Here is a 21012-nt window from a genome sequence, read left to right as displayed (position 1 = left end):
TCACTGCGACACGACAGAAGGTTAACCCTTTACTATCACACAACCGACGGCGATGCTCCTTCATTAGCATCATTAGGTCTCACACATACCTTCTGTATTGTCACAGTGAAAGGGTTAACCGGCTGTCGTGTGGCAGTGAAAGGGTTAAAAACTAGGGATGCTCGATATTGGCTATTTTACCGATACCGATATACCGATATTGTCCAACTCTTAATTTCCGATACCGATATCAACCGATACCGATATATGCAGGGTCCCCCCCCCCCAAACGGAATCATTTCAGGTAATTAACATTACATATCTCTTGTCGTGTAATTAACACAACATTATGCATACTTTGACAATAAATAAAATAATAATTTGTTCTTACTTGCTTGCTTGGGTAAATTAAGGTTAAATAAATGTTTAAAAAAAATAATTATAATAATAATAAAAAAAATTTAAACCGATACCGATATTTTCCGATATCAAATTTTTTTGCCAATATCGGCTGATAATATCGGTAGGCCGATAATATCGGACATCCCTATTAAAAACACTATAATATTGTTGCGTCATCATAATTGCTTATTATACTCGTAATGACCTACCGACGGCGACGGTACCGACTCCTAGAGGTTCCTGAGTCCTATGACTATAGTTAAGACGTACATGTAACCTGTGATCTCTCTTGTAATGTGATACTGAAGTGCGTACATTGTCTACACTGGCTTCCTTGATTCTAAACCTGTCCAGAACACTACAAAGTAAAACATTTCATTCAATGATAATCTGACAAAATTGTACAATTATTAAAATGATAATAGGCTACTTTTAATACTTTTACTTTTAATCATATATGCATAACACATTTGTTTACTTTAATTAACATGTTATATGTAAATATATCACATGTATATACAGGATGAATATAATAACATGAGTCGGCCTACAACGTGTGTTATTCCTATAAGTGAAATACATATACATATTGAACAATAGGAAACAACTATTAAAATAATTGCCTATGGGCTAAATGTAACTAGAAATGTGCCTTCGCATTGTGCCTCCGAATGTTTCAGCACCATGGAGAGAGCACCATAGTGCAGTACAGGTAGTTAGTTCTTGAGGAATCTATATTATTACTGGACCATGCAGCTTCAATTAGATTATTAGAGCCTTCTGACCAAGAGCATATTTATAAAAATCTTGACATGTTAGAGAGAAATTCGCTTTGACTTGAATTTCACTCTTCAATTACATCAATGTCGACATTCAGCCTGTCGCCTGCATGATGCGTGCAGTTGTGAATTATGTTGGCCAGACAGTTTGCCTTCAACAATGCTGTCGTAGTCGTGGTGAAGCTCGTTGTACACAGATTTGTGTTTTCCATAGTTACGACTAGCATTATCCGCCTCTAAGCCCAGACCATTTTGACGAAGCCTGCTCGTGATCTGGCGTTGGATTGCGTCTGCCGTTTCATTGTGGTCTTCATACAAGTCCAGGACTTGGTTCCTGACTCCCAGCTCGGGAGTCCAATAGTACACAGCGAGTGGGAAGAGTTTGGTCGTCCCGTGATTAGATGCATCAGATGCGATGAAATAGAATGGCACTGGTAGGCCTGGGCATAACATAAACAGCTCGCGCAAGGTGCTATGTATAGTATGTGCTCGCGCTGGTTAGACTAGGCCAGGGGTCTTTAGCCAATCAGCTGCGGCTCCCTGGCCAAAAAATAAATAAATATATATATATATTTTTTTTTCTTTTTTCTTTTCTTTTTTTTTCTCTTATTATGGAGATTGATGTCATACTGTGACACTGAAATGAACAAAATATTTCATCAACTAAAATATTTAGTCAACAAAAATATTTCATCAACTCAACTGCCGTCTGCAAGTGGCTAATCTTGAGTTTCCGACCCCCCAGTAAGCTAACCATGGATAAATCCAGAAAAAGGAAAGTCTGGGGAAAACAGAGGGTTTAATTCAGCGTGGACAGATTAATTTGCTTTCACGACTAACGTTGCAGGTTTTTTTTTCTCACTTATTTACCTGTATGCCTGATATGTGGTGCGAAATTTGCTAACAGCGAATAGAGAGATTGTCCACAAATAAGGGAATGACTCAAATAGAGCTGCATAGTTCAGGGTTTTATTTCAAAGTGGGTCTAAGATGCCAGTGTTTTTTCTCCTTTTCTGTGTTTTATTTCAAAGTACTGTAGGTCTACACATGGTAGTCTTTTTTCAAAGTGGACTACTTTTTATTTTATAAAAGTTCCACAAATAAGGGAAGGACTCAAATATACCTGAATAGTTCAGGGTTTTATTTCAAAGTCGCTCTACAGACACCAGTGTTTTGTCTCTCCTTCTGTGTTTTATTTAAAAATAGGTCTACACAGCCAGTATTTTTTCTCCTCCAAAATTTTTATTTTTGTTGCTTTATAATTCCATTAATGCAACAAACTGTGTGCTATAAGTATAAAGTATAATAAATCGCAAATTACTTTGGGTATGCAATTGTCAGGCGTTTTATGCTAAATGTGGGGTATGCTTGGGGATATATAAAACGTTATACACTGTGTTATCTTCATTTTAAGGGTAAATAGGTTGTGCGGCTCCCTGAGCATTTTATTTTGTGGGAGGGGGGAAAAGTGTCTCTTTTGATAGTAAAGGTTGCTGACCCCTGGACTAGGCTATGTAACGTACAGTACTTGCGGTGCATTAGTGCATGGTTGGGGATTAATGAGAGGACAAAAACAATAATGATTCATACATTTTAAATTGTTTATTGAAATGCGGGACATTTTTCTTCTGTTGCGGCATGCGGGACAGAGGGCTAAATTGCGGGACTGTCCGGACGTTTTGGTCACCCTAATCAAATCAAATCAAATGAAATCAAATTTATTTGTAAGGCCCGACAACACACGTTAATGTCCCCATGTACACGTCTTCTTTTAACAAGTCAAGAAGAAAGATCAGAATAATTCAAGAACAAAACAAGGACACCATAAGGTCCAGATTTTTTTTAAATAAATGCAACACTCCCAGACATGCCCCATGCGAAGGTAAGGAAAAACTCACTAAAACCTAGCATTAGGAAAAAATGCACCACAGGCAATGTGGAGGAGAGAAACCTTAGAAGGGCCATTCAATGGGGGATCTCCCTTCTTAGATGTCGGTGATAGTAATTGTAACTGAGGGGTTACAAAACCCTGACTGTATTAAAGATTGTGATAGATTCTCAATGCTCTATTTAGACGCAAGGTTGCTCACTTCACTGCACGTTGACTCGTGGTGAAGGTGGGTAAGGTACTGAATGAACTACTGCTGTTTATACCTGCGCCAATATATATACTTAAGTGAATATCTAGTCCCAACCTCAGTCCTTGTCTCGTATTACTACGCTGACTCTGGGCATGTTCTGACATGCCTGCAGTTGTCTTTGAACTTGCCGTTGGGGGCTTGCGCGTTGGCGCCTGGGGGCGCTGTCCAATAGGAGAGCGAATATTACTCTGGTCTGAACGCAGGTAAAGGGATATTCCGTGTATATATATAAATAATATACAAAGTATATCAAACGATACATATATATATTCAGTTTAATCTGGCCCTTCACAACAGTAATGTTGCAGTAAAAACAGGCGAACAGTTGGTAAGCATGCACTCATGTGTGTAGTGAAACACAGATGAGTGCATGCGATAGCAACTGAACATTTTGAAAGATTAAAGATAGAGCTGATAGCGATAGCAACTGAACATTTTGAAAGATTAAAGATAGAGCTGATAGCGGATCTATTTGAGGCACAGGGGCGGCGCAAAGAGGGTCGCATCCTCCCGGTCTTGATCACGGGACGTTCAACACTCCGGTCATCACTCCGAGACAGCCGGAGACAGGGAGACAGGGAGCGGTGCAGAGAGGGTCGCATCCTCACGGTCATCATCACGGGACGTCCAGCACTCCGGTCATCACTCCGAGACAGCAACTCACAGGGAGACAGGGAGACAGGACAGGCGTTAGACAGCTTGCATGATTGTGATGGGCAGACATAGCAATAGATACAAGTGGTAAGCATATATGTGAATAGAATAGATATATGAAGTAAGCATTTTATGTGAATAGAATAGAAGTACTTAACCCAGCAATGAAACCATGTTGACAAACCACAAACCACGTTGACAGACCACGGACAGAAGATGGTAAGAAGCTGATCCATGGCCTCGGTGGTGCACGTAGACCAGTCACTGCAATCTTGGCCAAGACCCGAGACATCCACCACCTTGGTCAGCACTACGAGACAAGCACTCAGGAGAGATGGGGGGGGGGGGGGGGGGGGGGCAGGGGTTAGAGAGTTCCCATGTTTGTAGTGGGCGGAGATGGAGCAATAAATACATGTAGTGAGCATATGCATACATGGTGACAGTAGAATCATAGTATATAATTCGACTGCAAGCGTATGGATACAGGATGAGATACAAGACAATAGCTCAGGGCCGTATTGCCCCGTGGGGGCAGGAGGAGTCACTCAGAAGGTTCAGCACTGCAGGCCAGACAGAAGACGGTATGAAGCTGTTCCATGGGACCGGTTGAGACAGAGGTTAAATAAACATCATAACTAGACAGATTCATCTAGATTAATCAGGGCGCAGGTTATGACAAAATACAGTCTCTCATCTCATCTCAGAGTTTTTGTCACACACACAGTCACTTTTGCAATGTTAAAGTATGAATTAGTTATTTATTATTGCCTGTGTGATGTTTGTAAATATTGAAATAGAAGCAGCCTATATTTTGAAATCCTGTGGGTTAGTACATTTGAAAAAAGCTAAAGCAAATGTCCCTCTACGAGCCAAAGAATTCTGACTGAATATGTTAAAGCCAAAGAAGCAGAAAAAAACGGAGGCTATGGATCCTTTCCTCTGCTTCAACGCTTCTTTCACCTCCTCTCTCTCTTCTGTTTAGCTTCCTTCACCTGCAGGGGCGGACCTTCCTACAGGCGATATAGGCGGTCGCCTAGAGCGCCACCCAGAGGGGGGCGCCAAAAAAAAAATAAAAAAAATAAAAAAATAATTTTTTTTAAAAAAAATTTTTAAATTTTTTTTATTTTTTTTTCTCTGTGCAGTTTTGGCGCCCCCCTCTATATCTGCAACCATTATCTTTACATAAAAAAAATTCTAACATAAGGGAAAATGAGCCAAAAATCTAAAACGGTCGGTCGGTCTGAGCCTCAGCTTTAGGTGTTCACAGTCAGAACATGCTAGAGCGCTGTGCATTGATGGGTATCGGTCAAGTGTTTATAGAATTGAGCGTTGAGGAAAGAAAGACTAACGTTAGAGAACTATGAAGAGGCAAAAGCCATAAAAAAAAAATTACAAAAAAAAAAAAACGACGCAGTGGTGAATCTCGCCTAGGGCGCCAAATGTGCTAGGTCCGCCCCTGTTCACCTGCTCCTCTTCTGTTTAGCTTCCTTCACCTCCTCTCTCACTTCTGTTTAGCTTATTTCACCTCCTCTCTCTCTTCTGTTTAGCTTCCTTCACCTGCTCCTCTTCTGTTTAGCTTCCTTCACCTCCTCTCTCTCTTCTGTTTAGCTTCCTTCACCGGCTCCTCTTCTGTTTAGCTTACTTCACCTCCTCTCTCTCTTCTGTTTAGCTTCCTTCACCTCTTCTCTCTCTTCTGTTTAGCTTCCTTCACCTCCTCTCCTTCTTCTGTTTAGCTTCCTTCACCTCCTCTCCCTCTTCTGTTTAGCTTCCTTCACCTCCTCTCTCTCTCTGTCTCTTCTGTTTAGCTTCCTTCACCTCCTCTTTCTCTTCTGTTTAGCTTCCTTGACCTCCTCGCTCTCTTCTGTTTAGCTTCCTTCACCTCTTCTCTCTCTCTTCTGTTTAGCTTCCTTCACCACCTCTCTCTCTTCTGTTTAGCTTCCTTCACCTCCTCTCTCTCTTCTGTTTAGCTTCCTTCACCTCCTCTCTCTCTTCTATTTAGCTTCCTTCACCTCCTCTCTCTCTTCTGTTTAGCTTCCTTCACTTCCTCTCTCTCTCTCTTCTGTTTAGCTTCATTCACCTCCTCTCTCTCTTCTGTTTAGCTTCCTTCACCTCCTCTCTGTCTCTTCTGTTTAGCTTCCTTCACCTCCTATCTCTCTTCTGTTTAGCTTCCTTCACCTCCTCGCTCTCTCTTCTGTTTAGCTTCCTTCACCTCCTCTCTCTCTTCTGTTTAGCTTCCTTCACCTCCTCTCTCTCTTCTGTTTAGCTTCCTTCACCTCCTCTCTCTCTCTCTTCTGTTTAGCTTCCTTCGCCTCCTCTCTCTCTTCTGTTTAGCTTCCTACACCTCCTCTCTCTCTCTTCTGTTTAGCTTCCTTCACCTCCTCTCTCTCTCTTCTGTTTAGCTTCCTTCACCTCTTCTCTCTCTCTTCTGTTTAGCTTCCTTCACCTCTTCTCTCTCTTCTGTTTAGCTTCCTTCACCTCCTCTCTCTCTCTTCTGTTTAGCTTCCTTCACCTTCTCTCTCTCTCTTCTGTTTAGCTTCTTTCACCTCCTCTCTCTCTTCTGTTTAGCTTCCTTCATATCATCCCCCTCTATTCTGTTTAGCTTCCTTCACCTCCTCTCTCTCTTCTGTTTAGCTTCCTTCACCTCCTCTCTCTCTCTTCTGTTTAGCTTCCTTCACCTCCTCTCTCTCTTCTGTTTAGCTTCCTTCACCTCATCGCTGTCTCTTCTCTTTAGCTTCCTTCACCTCCCCTCTCTCTTCTGTTTAGCTTCCTTCACCTCCTCTCTCTCTTCTGTTTAGCTTCCTTCACCTCCTCTATCTCTCTTCTGTTTAGCTTCCTTCACCTCCTCTCTCTCTCTTCTGTTTAGCTTCCTTCACCTCCTCTCTCTCTCTTCTCTTTAGCTTCCTTCACCTCCTCTCACTCTTCTGTTTAGCTTCCTTCACCTGCTCCTCTTCTGTTTAGATTCCTTCACCTCCTCTCTCTCTTCTCTTTAGCTTCCTTTACCTCCTCTCTCTCTCCTGTTTAGCTTCCTTCACCTCCTCTCTCTCTCTTCTGTTTAGCTTCCTTCACCTCCTCTCTCTCTTCTGTTTAGCTTCCTTCACCTCCTCTCTATCTCTCTCTTCTGTTTAGCGTCCTTCACCTCCTCTCTCTCTTCTGTTTAGCTTCCTTCACCTCCTCTCTCTCTCTCTTCTGTTTAGCTTCCTTCACCTCCTCTCTCTCTCCTCTGTTTAGCTTCCTTCACCTCCTCTCTCTCTTCTGTTTAGCTTCCTTCACCTCCTCTCTCTCTCTCTTCTGTTTAGCTTCCTTCACCTCCTCTCTCTCTTCTGTTTAGCTTCCTTCACCTGCTTCTCTCTCTCTTCTGTTTAGCTTCCTTCACCTCCTCTCTCTCTCTCTTCTGTTTAGCTTCCTTCACCTCCCCTCTCTCTTCTGTTTAGCTTGCTTCACCTGCTCTCTCTCTCTCTTCTGTTTAGCTTCCTTCACCTCCTCTCTCTCTTCTGTTTAGCTTCATTCACCTCCTCTCTCTCTCTCTCTCTCTCTTCTGTTTAGCTTCCTTCACCTCCTATCTCTCTCGTCTGTTTAGCTTCCTTCACCTCATCTCTCTCTTCTGTTTAGCTTCCTTCACCTCCTCTCTCTCTTCTGTTTAGCTTCCTTCACCTCCTCTCTGTCTCTTCTGTTTAGCTTCCTTCACCTCCTCTCTCTCTTCTGTTTAGCTTCCTTCACCTCCTCTCTCTCTCTCTTCTGTTTAGCTTCCTTCGCCTCCTCTCTCTCTTCTGTTTAGCTTCCTTCACCTCCTCTCTCTCTCTCTTCTGTTTAGCTTCCTTCACCTCCTCTCTCGCTTCTGTTTAGCTTCCTTCACCTCTTCTCTCTCTCTTCTGTTTAGCTTCCTTCACCTCCTCTCTCTCTTCTGTTTAGCTTCCTTCACCTCCTCTCTCTCTTCTGTTTAGCTTCATTCACCTCCTCTCTCTATTCTGTTTAGCTTCCTTCACCTCCTCTCTCTCTTCTGTTTAGCTTCCTTCACCTCCTCTCTCTCTCTTCTGTTTAGCTTCCTTCACCTCCTCTCTCTCTTCTGTTTATCTTCCTTCACCTCCTCTCTCTCTCTCTTCTGTTTAGCTTCCTTCGCCTCCTCTCTCTTTTCTGTTTAGCTTCCTTCACCTCCTCTCTCTCTCTTCTGTTTAGCTTCCTTCACCTCCTCTCTCTCTCTTCTGTTTAGCTCCCTTCACCTCTTCTCTCTCTCTTCTGTTTAGCTTCCTTCACCTCTTCTCTCTCTTCTGTTTAGCTTCCTTCACCTCCTCTCTCTCTCTTCTGTTTAGCTTCCTTCACCTCCCCTCTCTCTCTTCTGTTTAGCTTCCTTCACCTCCTCTCTCTCTCTTCTGTTTAGCTTCCTTCACCTCCTCTCTCTCTTCTGTTTAGCTTCCTTCATCTCCTCCCTATCTATTCTGTTTAGCTTCCTTCACCTCCTCTCTCTCTTCTGTTTAGCTTCCTTCACCTCTTCTCTATCTCTTCTGTTTAGCTTCCTCCACCTCCTCTCTCTCTCTTCTGTTTAGCTTCCTTCACCCCCTCTCTCTCTTCTGTTTAGCTTCCTTCACCTCCTCTCTCTCTTCTGTTTAGCTTCCTTCACCTCCTCTCTCTCTCTCCTGTTTAGCTTCCGTAACCTCCTCTCTCTCTTCTGTTTAGCTTCCTTCACCTCCTCTCTCTCTTCTGTTTAGCTTCCTTCACCTCCTCTCTCTCTCTTCTGTTCAGCTTTATTCACCTCCTCTCTCTCTCTTCTGTTTAGCTTCCTTCACCTCCTCTCTCTCTCTTCTCTTTAGCTTCCTTCACCTCCTCTCTCTCTTCTGTTTAGCTTCCTTCATCTCATATCTCTCTTCTGTTTAGCTTCCTTCACCTCCTCTCTCTCTTCTGTGTAGCTTCCTTCACCTCCTCTCTCTCTTCTGATTAGCTTCATTCACCTCCTCTCTCTCTTCTGTTTAGCTTACTTCACATCCTCTCTCTCTTCTGTTTAGCTTCCTTCACATCCTCTCTTTCTCCTGTTTAGCTTCATTCACCTCCTCTCTCTCTTCTGTTTAGCTTCCTTCACCTCCTCTCTCTCTTCTGTTTAGCTTCCTTCACCTCCTCTCTCTCTTCTGTTTAGCTTCCTTCACATCCTCTCTCTCTTCTGTTTAGCTTCCTTCACCTCCTCTCTCTCTTCTGTTTAGCTTCCTTCACCTCCTCTCTCTCTCTCTCTTCTGTTTAGCTTCCTTCACCTCCTCTCTCTCTTCTGTTTAGCTTCCTTCACCTCCCCTCTCTCTTCTGTTTAGCTTCTTTCACCTGCTCTCTCTCTCTCTTCTGTTTAGCTTCCTTCACTTCCTCTCTCTCTTCTGTTTAGCTTCCTTCACCTCCTCTCTCTCTCTATCTCTCTCTCTCTTCTGTTTAGCTTCCTTCACCTCCTCTCTCTCTCTCTTCTGTTTAGCTTCCTTCACCTCCTCTCTCTCTTCTGTTTAGCTTCCTTCACTTCCTCTCTCTCTCTTCTGTTTAGCTTCATTCACCTCCTCTCTCTCTTCTGTTTAGCTTCCTTCACCTCCTCTCTGTCTCTTCTGTTTAGCTTCCTTCACCTCCTATCTCTCTTCTGTTTAGCTTCCTTCACCTCATCTCTCTCTTCTGTTTAGCTTCCTTCACCTCCTCTCTCTCTTCTGTTTAGCTTCCTTCACCTCCTCTCTCTCTTCTGTTTAGCTTCCTTCACCTCCTCTCTCTCTCTCTTCTGTTTAGCTTCATTCACCTCCTCTCTCTCTTCTGTTTAGCTTACTTCACATCCTCTCTCTCTTCTGTTTAGCTTCCTTCACATCCTCTCTTTCTCCTGTTTAGCTTCATTCACCTCCTCTCTCTCTTCTGTTTAGCTTCCTTCACCTCCTCTCTCTCTTCTGTTTAGCTTCCTTCACCTCCTCTCTCTCTTCTGTTTAGCTTCCTTCACATCCTCTCTCTCTTCTGTTTAGCTTCCTTCACCTCCTCTCTCTCTTCTGTTTAGCTTCCTTCACCTCCTCTCTCTCTCTCTCTCTTCTGTTTAGCTTCCTTCACCTCCTCTCTCTCTTCTGTTTAGCTTCCTTCACCTCCCCTCTCTCTTCTGTTTAGCTTCTTTCACCTGCTCTCTCTCTCTCTTCTGTTTAGCTTCCTTCACTTCCTCTCTCTCTTCTGTTTAGCTTCCTTCACCTCCTCTCTCTCTCTATCTCTCTCTCTCTTCTGTTTAGCTTCCTTCACCTCCTCTCTCTCTCTCTTCTGTTTAGCTTCCTTCACCTCCTCTCTCTCTTCTGTTTAGCTTCCTTCACTTCCTCTCTCTCTCTCTTCTGTTTAGCTTCATTCACCTCCTCTCTCTCTTCTGTTTAGCTTCCTTCACCTCCTCTCTGTCTCTTCTGTTTAGCTTCCTTCACCTCCTATCTCTCTTCTGTTTAGCTTCCTTCACCTCATCTCTCTCTCTTCTGTTTAGCTTCCTTCACCTCCTCTCTCTCTTCTGTTTAGCTTCCTTCACCTCCTCTCTCTCTTCTGTTTAGCTTCCTTCACCTCCTCTCTCTCTCTCTTCTGTTTAGCTTCCTTCGCCTCCTCTCTCTCTTCTGTTTAGCTTCCTACACCTCCTCTCTCTCTCTTCTGTTTAGCTTCCTTCACCTCCTCTCTCTCTCTTCTGTTTAGCTTCCTTCACCTCTTCTCTCTCTCTTCTGTTTAGCTTCCTTCACCTCTTCTCTCTCTTCTGTTTAGCTTCGTTCACCTCCTCTCTCTCTCTTCTGTTTAGCTTCCTTCACCTTCTCTCTCTCTCTCTTCTGTTTAGCTTCTTTCACCTCCTCTCTCTCTTCTGTTTAGCTTCCTTCATATCATCCCCCTCTATTCTGTTTAGCTTCCTTCACCTCCTCTCTCTCTTCTGTTTAGCTTCCTTCACCTCCTCTCTCTCTCTTCTGTTTAGCTTCCTTCACCTCCTCTCTCTCTTCTGTTTAGCTTCCTTCACCTCCTCTCTGTCTCTTCTCTTTAGCTTCCTTCACCTCCCCTCTCTCTTCTGTTTAGCTTCCTTCACCTCCTCTCTCTCTTCTGTTTAGCTTCCTTCACCTCCTCTCTCTCTCTTCTGTTTAGCTTCCTTCACCTCCTCTCTCTCTCTTCTGTTTAGCTTCCTTCACCTCCTCTCTCTCTCTTCTCTTTAGCTTCCTTCACCTCCTCTCACTCTTCTGTTTAGCTTCCTTCACCTGCTCCTCTTCTGTTTAGATTCCTTCACCTCCTCTCTCTCTTCTCTTTAGCTTCCTTTACCTCCTCTCTCTCTCCTGTTTAGCTTCCTTCACCTCCTCTCTCTCTCTTCTGTTTAGCTTCCTTCACCTCCTCTCTCTCTTCTGTTTAGCTTCCTTCACCTCCTCTCTCTCTCTCTCTTCTGTTTAGCGTCCTTCACCTCCTCTCTCTCTTCTGTTTAGCTTCCTTCACCTCCTCTCTCTCTCTCTTCTGTTTAGCTTCCTTCACCTCCTCTCTCTCTCCTCTGTTTAGCTTCCTTCACCTCCTCTCTCTCTTCTGTTTAGCTTCCTTCACCTCCTCTCTCTCTCTCTTCTGTTTAGCTTCCTTCACCTCCTCTCTCTCTTCTGTTTAGCTTCCTTCACCTGCTTCTCTCTCTCTTCTGTTTAGCTTCCTTCACCTCCTCTCTCTCTCTCTTCTGTTTAGCTTCCTTCACCTCCCCTCTCTCTTCTGTTTAGCTTGCTTCACCTGCTCTCTCTCTCTCTCTTCTGTTTAGCTTCCTTCACCTCCTCTCTCTCTTCTGTTTAGCTTCATTCACCTCCTCTCTCTCTCTCTCTCTCTTCTGTTTAGCTTCCTTCACCTCCTATCTCTCTCGTCTGTTTAGCTTCCTTCACCTCATCTCTCTCTTCTGTTTAGCTTCCTTCACCTCCTCTCTCTCTTCTGTTTAGCTTCCTTCACCTCCTCTCTGTCTCTTCTGTTTAGCTTCCTTCACCTCCTCTCTCTCTTCTGTTTAGCTTCCTTCACCTCCTCTCTCTCTCTCTCTTCTGTTTAGCTTCCTTCGCCTCCTCTCTCTCTTCTGTTTAGCTTCCTTCACCTCCTCTCTCTCTCTCTTCTGTTTAGCTTCCTTCACCTCCTCTCTCGCTTCTGTTTAGCTTCCTTCACCTCTTCTCTCTCTCTTCTGTTTAGCTTCCTTCACCTCCTCTCTCTCTTCTGTTTAGCTTCCTTCACCTCCTCTCTCTCTTCTGTTTAGCTTCATTCACCTCCTCTCTCTCTTCTGTTTAGCTTCCTTCACCTCCTCTCTCTCTTCTGTTTAGCTTCCTTCACCTCCTCTCTCTCTCTTCTGTTTAGCTTCCTTCACCTCCTCTCTCTCTTCTGTTTATCTTCCTTCACCTCCTCTCTCTCTCTCTTCTGTTTAGCTTCCTTCGCCTCCTCTCTCTTTTCTGTTTAGCTTCCTTCACCTCCTCTCTCTCTCTTCTGTTTAGCTTCCTTCACCTCCTCTCTCTCTCTTCTGTTTAGCTCCCTTCACCTCTTCTCTCTCTCTTCTGTTTAGCTTCCTTCACCTCTTCTCTCTCTTCTGTTTAGCTTCCTTCACCTCCTCTCTCTCTCTTCTGTTTAGCTTCCTTCACCTCCCCTCTCTCTCTTCTGTTTAGCTTCCTTCACCTCCTCTCTCTCTCTTCTGTTTAGCTTCCTTCACCTCCTCTCTCTGTTCTGTTTAGCTTCCTTCATCTCCTCCCTATCTATTCTGTTTAGCTTCCTTCACCTCTTCTCTCTCTCTTCTGTTTAGCTTCCTCCACCTCCTCTCTCTCTCTTCTGTTTAGCTTCCTTCACCCCCTCTCTCTCTTCTGTTTAGCTTCCTTCACCTCCTCTCTCTCTTCTGTTTAGCTTCCTTCACCTCCTCTCTCTCTCTCCTGTTTAGCTTCCGTAACCTCCTCTCTCTCTTCTGTTTAGCTTCCTTCACCTCCTCTCTCTCTTCTGTTTAGCTTCCTTCACCTCCTCTCTCTCTCTTCTGTTCAGCTTTATTCACCTCCTCTCTCTCTCTTCTGTTTAGCTTCCTTCACCTCCTCTCTCTCTCTTCTCTTTAGCTTCCTTCACCTCCTCTCTCTCTTCTGTTTAGCTTCCTTCATCTCATATCTCTCTTCTGTTTAGCTTCCTTCACCTCCTCTCTCTCTTCTGTTTAGCTTCCTTCACCTCCTCTCTCTCTTCTGATTAGCTTCATTCACCTCCTCTCTCTCTTCTGTTTAGCTTACTTCACATCCTCTCTCTCTTCTGTTTAGCTTCCTTCACATCCTCTCTTTCTCCTGTTTAGCTTCATTCACCTCCTCTCTCTCTTCTGTTTAGCTTCCTTCACCTCCTCTCTCTCTTCTGTTTAGCTTCCTTCACCTCCTCTCTCTCTTCTGTTTAGCTTCCTTCACATCCTCTCTCTCTTCTGTTTAGCTTCCTTCACCTCCTCTCTCTCTTCTGTTTAGCTTCCTTCACCTCCTCTCTCTCTCTCTCTCTTCTGTTTAGCTTCCTTCACCTCCTCTCTCTCTTCTGTTTAGCTTCCTTCACCTCCCCTCTCTCTTCTGTTTAGCTTCCTTCACCTGCTCTCTCTCTCTCTTCTGTTTAGCTTCCTTCACTTCCTCTCTCTCTTCTGTTTAGCTTCCTTCACCTCCTCTCTCTCTCTATCTCTCTCTCTCTTCTGTTTAGCTTCCTTCACCTCCTCTCTCTCTCTCTTCTGTTTAGCTTCCTTCACCTCCTCTCTCTCTTCTGTTTAGCTTCCTTCACCTTCTCTCTCTCTTCTGTTTAGCTTCCTTCACCTCCTCTCTCTCTTCTGATTAGCTTCATTCACCTCCTCTCTCTCTTCTGTTTAGCTTACTTCACATCCTCTCTCTCTTCTGTTTAGCTTCCTTCACATCCTCTCTTTCTCCTGTTTAGCTTCATTCACCTCCTCTCTCTCTTCTGTTTAGCTTCCTTCACCTCCTCTCTCTCTTCTGTTTAGCTTCCTTCACCTCCTCTCTCTCTTCTGTTTAGCTTCCTTCACATCCTCTCTCTCTTCTGTTTAGCTTCCTTCACCTCCTCTCTCTCTTCTGTTTAGCTTCCTTCACCTCCTCTCTCTCTCTCTCTCTTCTGTTTAGCTTCCTTCACCTCCTCTCTCTCTTCTGTTTAGCTTCCTTCACCTCCCCTCTCTCTTCTGTTTAGCTTCCTTTACCTGCTCTCTCTCTCTTCTGTTTAGCTTCCTTCACTTCCTCTCTCTCTTCTGTTTAGCTTCCTTCACCTCCTCTCTCTCTCTATCTCTCTCTCTCTTCTGTTTAGCTTCCTTCACCTCCTCTCTCTCTCTCTTCTGTTTAGCTTCCTTCACCTCCTCTCTCTCTTCTGTTTAGCTTCCTTCACCTTCTCTCTCTCTTCTGTTTAGCTTCCTTCACATCCTCTCTCTCTTCTGTTTAGCTTCCTTCACAACCTCTCTCTCTTCTGTTTAGCTTCCTTCACCCCCTCTCTCTCTCTCTCTCTCTCTTCTGTTTAGCTTCCTTCACCTCCTCTCTCTCTTCTGTTTAGCTTCCTTCACCTCCTCTCTCTCTTCTGTTTAGCTTCCTTCACCTCCTCTCTCTCTTCTGTTTAGCTTCCTTCACCACCTCTCTCTCTTCTGTTTAGCTTCCTTCACCTCCTCTCTCTCTTCTGTTTAGCTTCCTTCACCACCTATCTCTCTTCTGTTTAGCTTCCTTCACCTCCTCTCTCTCTTCTGTTTAGCTTCCTTCACCTCATCTCTCTCTTCTGTTTAGCTTCCTTCACCTCCTGTCTCTTCTGTTTAGCTTCCTTCACCTCCTCTCTCTCTTCTGTTTAGCTTCCTTCACCTCCTCTCTCTCTTCTGTTTAGCTTCCTTCACCTCCTCTCTCTCTTCTGTTTAGCTTCCTTCGCCTCCTCTCTCTCTTCTGTTTAGCTTCCTTCACATCCTCTCTCTCTTCTGTTTAGCTTCCTTCACCTCCTCTCTCTCTTCTGTTTAGCTTCCTTCACCTCCTCTCTCTCTCTTCTGTTTAGCTTCCTTCACCTCCTCTCTCTCTCTCTCTTCTGTTTAGCTTCCTTCACCTCCTCTCTCTCTCTCTCTTCTGTTTAGCTTCCTTCACCTCCTCTCTCTCTTCTGTTTAGCTTCCTTCACCTCCCCTCTCTCTTCTGTTTAGCTTCCTTCACCTGCTCTCTCTCTCTCTTCTGTTTAGCTTCCTTCACTTCCTCTCTCTCTTCTGTTTAGCTTCCTTCACCTCCTCTCTCTCTCTCTCTCTTCTGTTTAGCTTCCTTCACCTCCTCTCTCTCTCTCTTCTGTTTAGCTTCCTTCACCTCCTCTCTCTCTTCTGTTTAGCTTCCTTCACATCCTCTCTCTCTTCTGTTTAGCGTCCTTCACCTCCTCTCTCTCTTCTGTTGAGCTTCCTTCACCCCCTCTCTCTCTCTCTCTCTCTCTCTTCTGTTTAGCTTCCTTCACCTCCTCTCTCTCTTCTGTTTAGCTTCCTTCACCTCCTCTCTCTCTTCTGTTTAGCTTCCTTCACCTCCTCTCTCTCTTCTGTTTAGCTTCCTTCACCACCTCTCTCTCTTCTGTTTAGCTTCCTTCACCTCCTCTCTCTCTTCTGTTTAGCTTCCTTCACCACCTATCTCTCTTCTGTTTAGCTTCCTTCACCTCCTCTCTCTCTTCTGTTTAGCTTCCTTCACCTCATCTCTCTCTTCTGTTTAGCTTCCTTCACCTCCTGTCTCTTCTGTTTAGCTTCCTTCACCTCCTCTCTCTCTTCTGTTTAGCTTCCTTCACCTCCTCTCTCTCTTCTGTTTAGCTTCCTTCACTTCCTCTCTCTCTTCTGTTTAGCTTCCTTCACTTCCTCTCTCTCTTCTGTTTAGCTTCCTTCACCCCCTCTCTCTCTTCTGTTTAGCTTCCTTCACCACCTCTCTCTCTTCTGTTTAGCTTCCTTCACCTCCTCTCTCTCTTCTGTTTAGCTTCCTTCACCTCATCTCTCTCTTCTGTTTAGCTCCCTTCACCTGCTCCTCTTCTGTTTAGCTTCCTTCACATCCTCTCTCTCTTCTGTTTAGCTTCCTTCACCTCCTCTCTCTCTCTTCTGTTTAGCTTCCTTCACCTCCTATCTCTCTTCTGTTTAGCTTCCTTCACATCCTCTCCCTCTTCTGTTTAGCTTCCTTCACCTCCTCTCCCTCTTCTGATTAGCTTCCTTCACCTCCTCTCTCTCTTCTGTTTAGCTTCCTTCACCTGCTCTCTCTCTTCTGTTTAGCTTCCTTCACCTCCTCTATCTATTCTGTTTAGCTTCCTTCACCCCCTCTCTCTCTTCTGTTTAGCTTCCTTCACCTCCTCTCTCTCTCTTCTGTTTAGCTTCCTTCACCTGCTGTCTCTCTTCTGTTTAGCTTCCTTCACCTGATCTCTCTCTTCTGTTTAGCTTCCTTCACCTCCTCTATCTATTCTGTTTAGCTTCCTTCACCCCCTCTCTCTCTTCTGTTTAGCTTCCTTCACCTCCTCTCTCTCTCTTCTGTTTAGCTTCCTTCACCTGCTCTCTCTCTTCTGTTTAGCTTCCTTCACCTCCTCTATCTATTCTGTTTAGCTTCCTTCACCCCCTCTCTCTCTTCTGTTTAGCTTCCTTCACCTCCTCTCTCTCTCTTCTGTTTAGCTTCCTTCACCTCCTGTCTCTCTTCTGTTTAGCGTCCTTCACCTCCTCTCTCTCTTCTGTTTAGCTTCCTTCACCTGCTCCTCTTCTGTTTAGCTTCCTTCACCTCCTCTCTCTCTTCTGTTTAGCTTCCTTCACATCCTCTCTCTCTTCTGTTTAGCGTCCTTCACCTCCTCTCCCTCTTCTGATTAGCTTCCTTCACCTCCTCTCTCTCTCTTCTGTTTAGCTTCCTTCTCTCTCTTCTGCTTAGCTTCCTTCACCTCCTCTCTCTCTTCTGTTTAGCTTCCTTCACATCATCTCCCTCTTCTGTTTAGCTTCCTTCACCTCCTCTCCCTCTTCTGATTAGCTTCCTTCACCTCCTCTCTCTCTTCTGTTTAGCTTCCTTCACCTCCTCTCTCTCTCCTCTGTTTAGCTTCCTTCACCTCCTCTCTCTCTTCTGTTTAGCTTCCTTCACCTCCTGTCTCTTCTGTTTAGCTTCCTTCACCTCCTCTCTCTCTTCTGTTTAGCTTCCTTCACCGGCTCCTCTTCTGTTTAGCTTCCTTCACCTCCTCTCTCTCTTCTGTTTAGCTTCCTTCACCTCCTCTCTCTCTTCTGTTTAGCTTCCTTCACCTCCTCTATCTATTCTGTTTAGCTTCCTTCACCCCCTCTCTCTCTTCTGTTTAGCTTCCTTCACCTCCTGTCTCTCTTCTGTTTAGCGTCCTTCACCTCCTCTCTCTCTTCTGTTTAGCTTCCTTCACCTGCTCCTCTTCTGTTTAGCTTCCTTCACCTCCTCTCTCTCTTCTGTTTAGCTTCTTTCACATCCTCTCTCTCTTCTGTTTAGCGTCCTTCACCTCCTCTCCCTCTTCTGATTAGCTTCCTTCACCTCCTCTCTCTCTTCTGTTTAGCTTCCTTCACCTCCTCTCTCTCTCTTCTGTTTAGCTTCCTTCACCTCCTCTCTCTCTTCTGTTTAGCTTCCTTCACATCCTCTCCCTCTTCTGTTTAGCTTCCTTCACCTCCTCTCCCTCTTCTGATTAGCTTCCTTCACCTCCTCTCTCTCTTCTGTTTAGCTTCCTTCACCTCCTCTCTCTCTCCTCTGTTTAGCTTCCTTCACCTCCTTTCTCTCTTCTGTTTAGCTTCCTTCACCTCCTCTCCTTCTTCTGTTTAGCTTCCTTCACCTCCTCTCTCTCTTCTGTTTAGCTTCCTTCACCTCCTCTCTCTCTCTTCTGTTTAGCTTCCTTCACCGGCTCCTCTTCTGTTTAGCTTCCTTCACCTCCTCTCTCTCTTCTGTTTAGCTTCCTTCACCGGCTCCTCTTCTGTTTAGCTTCCTTCACCTCCTCTCTCTCTTCTGTTTAGCTTCCTTCACCTCCTCTCTCTCTTCTGTTTAGCTTCCTTCACCTGCTCCTCTTCTGTTTAGCTTCCTTCACCCCCTCTCTCTCTTCTGTTTAGCTTCCTTCACCTCCTGTCTCTTTTGTTTAGCTTCCTTCACCTCCTCTCTCTCTTCTGTTTAGCTTCCTTCACCGGCTCCTCTTCTGTTTAGCTTCCTTCACCTCCTCTCTCTCTTCTGTTTAGCTTCCTTCACCTGCTCCTCTTCTGTTTAGCTTCCTTCACCTCCTCTCTCTCTTCTGTTTAGCTTCCTTCACCTCCTCTCTCTCTTCTGTTTAGCTTCCTTCACCTCCTCTCTCTCTTCTGTTTAGCTTCCTTCACCTGCTCCTATTCTGTTTAGCTTCCTGTCTAGTTACTTTATTAAATTGGGGGACATTGATATAAAGGTCAACGTTATTATTAAATGTTATTAGGTACAATCGTTATTGGTATACAATATTGAGTGTGAATTATGACATATTGTAAGCTTGTTCAGGCCTCACCTTAGTCCAGTGGCGTCTGTGTCAAGGCCAGGGCACATTTCTGTTATCTCTAAAACGACGAGAGCTAGATGGGGTATGAAGGAGAGACACGTCAGCCAAAAACACAGAGGCTATGCATTTAAACCTAGGTTTTGTGGGAAAATGCACAACTGCCGTGTTTAGGATTGGCCAACGGCCATACGCCTATGGACAGAGCAGAGTATAATACTGAGGGCATTAGCTCTCTACTCTCTTTCTGTCTATAATATGTCACTCTTTCTGTCTATACTCTGTCTTACTCTCTTTCTACCTATACTTTCTGTCTTTCGTTCTTCTTTCGTTCTTTCGTTCTTTCTTTCTTTCTTTCTTTCTTTCTTTCTTTCTTTCTTTCTTTCTTTCTTTCTTTCTTTCTTTCTTTCTTTCTTTCTTTCTTTCTTTCTTTCTTTCTTTCTTTCTTTCTTTCTTTCTTTCTGTCTGTCTTTCTCTGCTTCTATCTTTGCTCTCTCTTATTCTCCATCTATTCTCTTATTTCCTACTATTCTCTCTCTCTCTCTCCCTCCTGGTTAGTCGTTCGTCATATTCCGCTGTCGTGTTATTAATGTCTCTTGTGAATTGTTCCATGGACCACCTCACATAGATATAATGGAATTATGATTTTGATCTTTTCAATAAATACAAGACACAAAGCCGCCCGAACACAGAAATGGCTGGGCTCCTGAAAAAATCCAGCTGAACCGGCCCTCGCCAAACCTGCTTAAAGGAACACGCCAACATTATGGGAATATTCACTCACCGTCTTCTCCAGAGTCAGACAAGAAGCTAGATACCAGTTTCCTCTCTGTGCATCCAGTATAAAGCTATCCGGCCGCACATTAGCCTAGCTTAGCACAATGAATGGAGGTGGACAGTACTGGTTAGCCTAGGCGCTGCCCAACTAACACCTCTCCCGGAGTTTAAGCTACTGTAGGCTAAGCTTAGTTCTACGTATCGCTAGTGTAGGGAAGTGCCAATGGGGGAAAAGGCTAGTTTACTGTGAGTCTCTCCTGTGAGTGTGTCTGCTTGTTGTGTGTCTGTTTGGCAGAGTCCGTTGTGTGTATAGGCTAATTGATGCTATGAGGAACCTGACACTTTAGAAGATGAAGTGCTGCTCACCATTTATCATCCAGGCTTTGGCGAAGGTTTCCGTCCTCCCCGTGGCAACAAAACACACTAAGCTCCCAACTGGTTGTGTTTAACCGCTCTGCCAGTCTTTTCGCGTCACCTCTGTGAATAGACATGTTAGTCGCAGCTAAAACCAAAGTGAAAAATATATCCATGGCAAGGCCGGCATTTCATCCAATCACGATAGATAGCACGACTGTCTATGACAGTCCACAACGTAACAGCATTTCTGGAGGTGCGCAATGTTAATGAAAAGTGTACGGTGGTGACTGTGCCCTGTGGCCGTCCTGGACGGAGGTTCCGGTGGGCCGGCTCGTTGCCTGGTCTAGACACGTTTCCCCCATGTGTCATTCCCAATCATCAATTCCCCACCTAATCTTATTAAGTATCACTGACCTGAGCGAGGAATGTGGGAACATAGCCTACGGGTGACTTAGTTTGTAAGCATCTGTGTGCTCTTTGTTTGTCCTGGGCGTGCCTGTCTGCTGCAAGGATATCCGCTTAGTCATTTAAAATTAATTAAATTGATTTTTTTCCACAATGGTTAAGTGATTAATTAGCAGATGTTTTTATAAAAGATGTTGTATTATATTTATAGGGTGAGAGATAGTAATAAGCGCCACACCTGAAGGGCCACACCCCTTATGGTAACTGTTAACTGTTTGTCCACCTCAACACATATTGTTGGCCATCAGTTGTTGGAGTGGGATCTCTCCTTGACTTGCCCTTCTAAGTTTTCTAAGAGTTTTTCCTCATCTTCATTGAGGGTTAAGGTCATCATGGGGCGATGTGGGCATGCAAAGCAGATGAGATATGATTTTGTGATATTGGGTGCCTCCTTGGCTTCTTGCCTGATAATCAGACTGAATTGCATTATGTTTTACTTCATTATTTAGATAAAAAAATATGCCTACTTCCAGTCTGACTGATTTAAGAGAAGCACATAGCATCGCAGAGGATAAAGTCCTCAACAATTGGTTGTGTCATGTCCCCTGTCTCCTATTCTCCACTTGCACAACCTGAAAGTAGGCACTTCCGGCTGACTTCCGGTTGCGAATGGTACTTCCTGTCCCATCCAAATGCATTGGTTTTAGCTACTTTTCTCCCGTTATTTAAACAACTTTGTCGTCACAGAGAGGCAATGAAACGTTTGTATTATTATAGTATAGAATGTATTTAATAAGCAAACGTTTGTCAGCAGGGTTTTTGGGTTGCATTTCATGTAAAAACGTTCACTGTTAGTTTACTTGCTCACGCTAATTAAGGCTAATGCTGGCTAACAGAAGCTAGCGCAAGAAACGATGCCGCAAAGTATTGTTTATAGTGCATTTCTTGCCACCTTATAGCATTTGTACATTTGTATGACAGTCTATAATGCTCCCGTGAGGTTTTTCCGGACGTTTTGGTAATGATTTTCACTATAAAATCATATTTCTAAATGACAGGAAGTTGATGAAAACTGGCCGGGATAGCTTTGAGCTAACGATCTTTTCCAATCTAAACG

This window comes from Notolepis coatsorum, assembly GCF_963971535.1.
Source record: "Notolepis coatsorum genome assembly, chromosome: 8".
NCBI lineage: Eukaryota > Metazoa > Chordata > Actinopteri > Aulopiformes > Paralepididae > Notolepis > Notolepis coatsorum.
Note: the sequence above shows the minus strand (reverse complement) of the source record.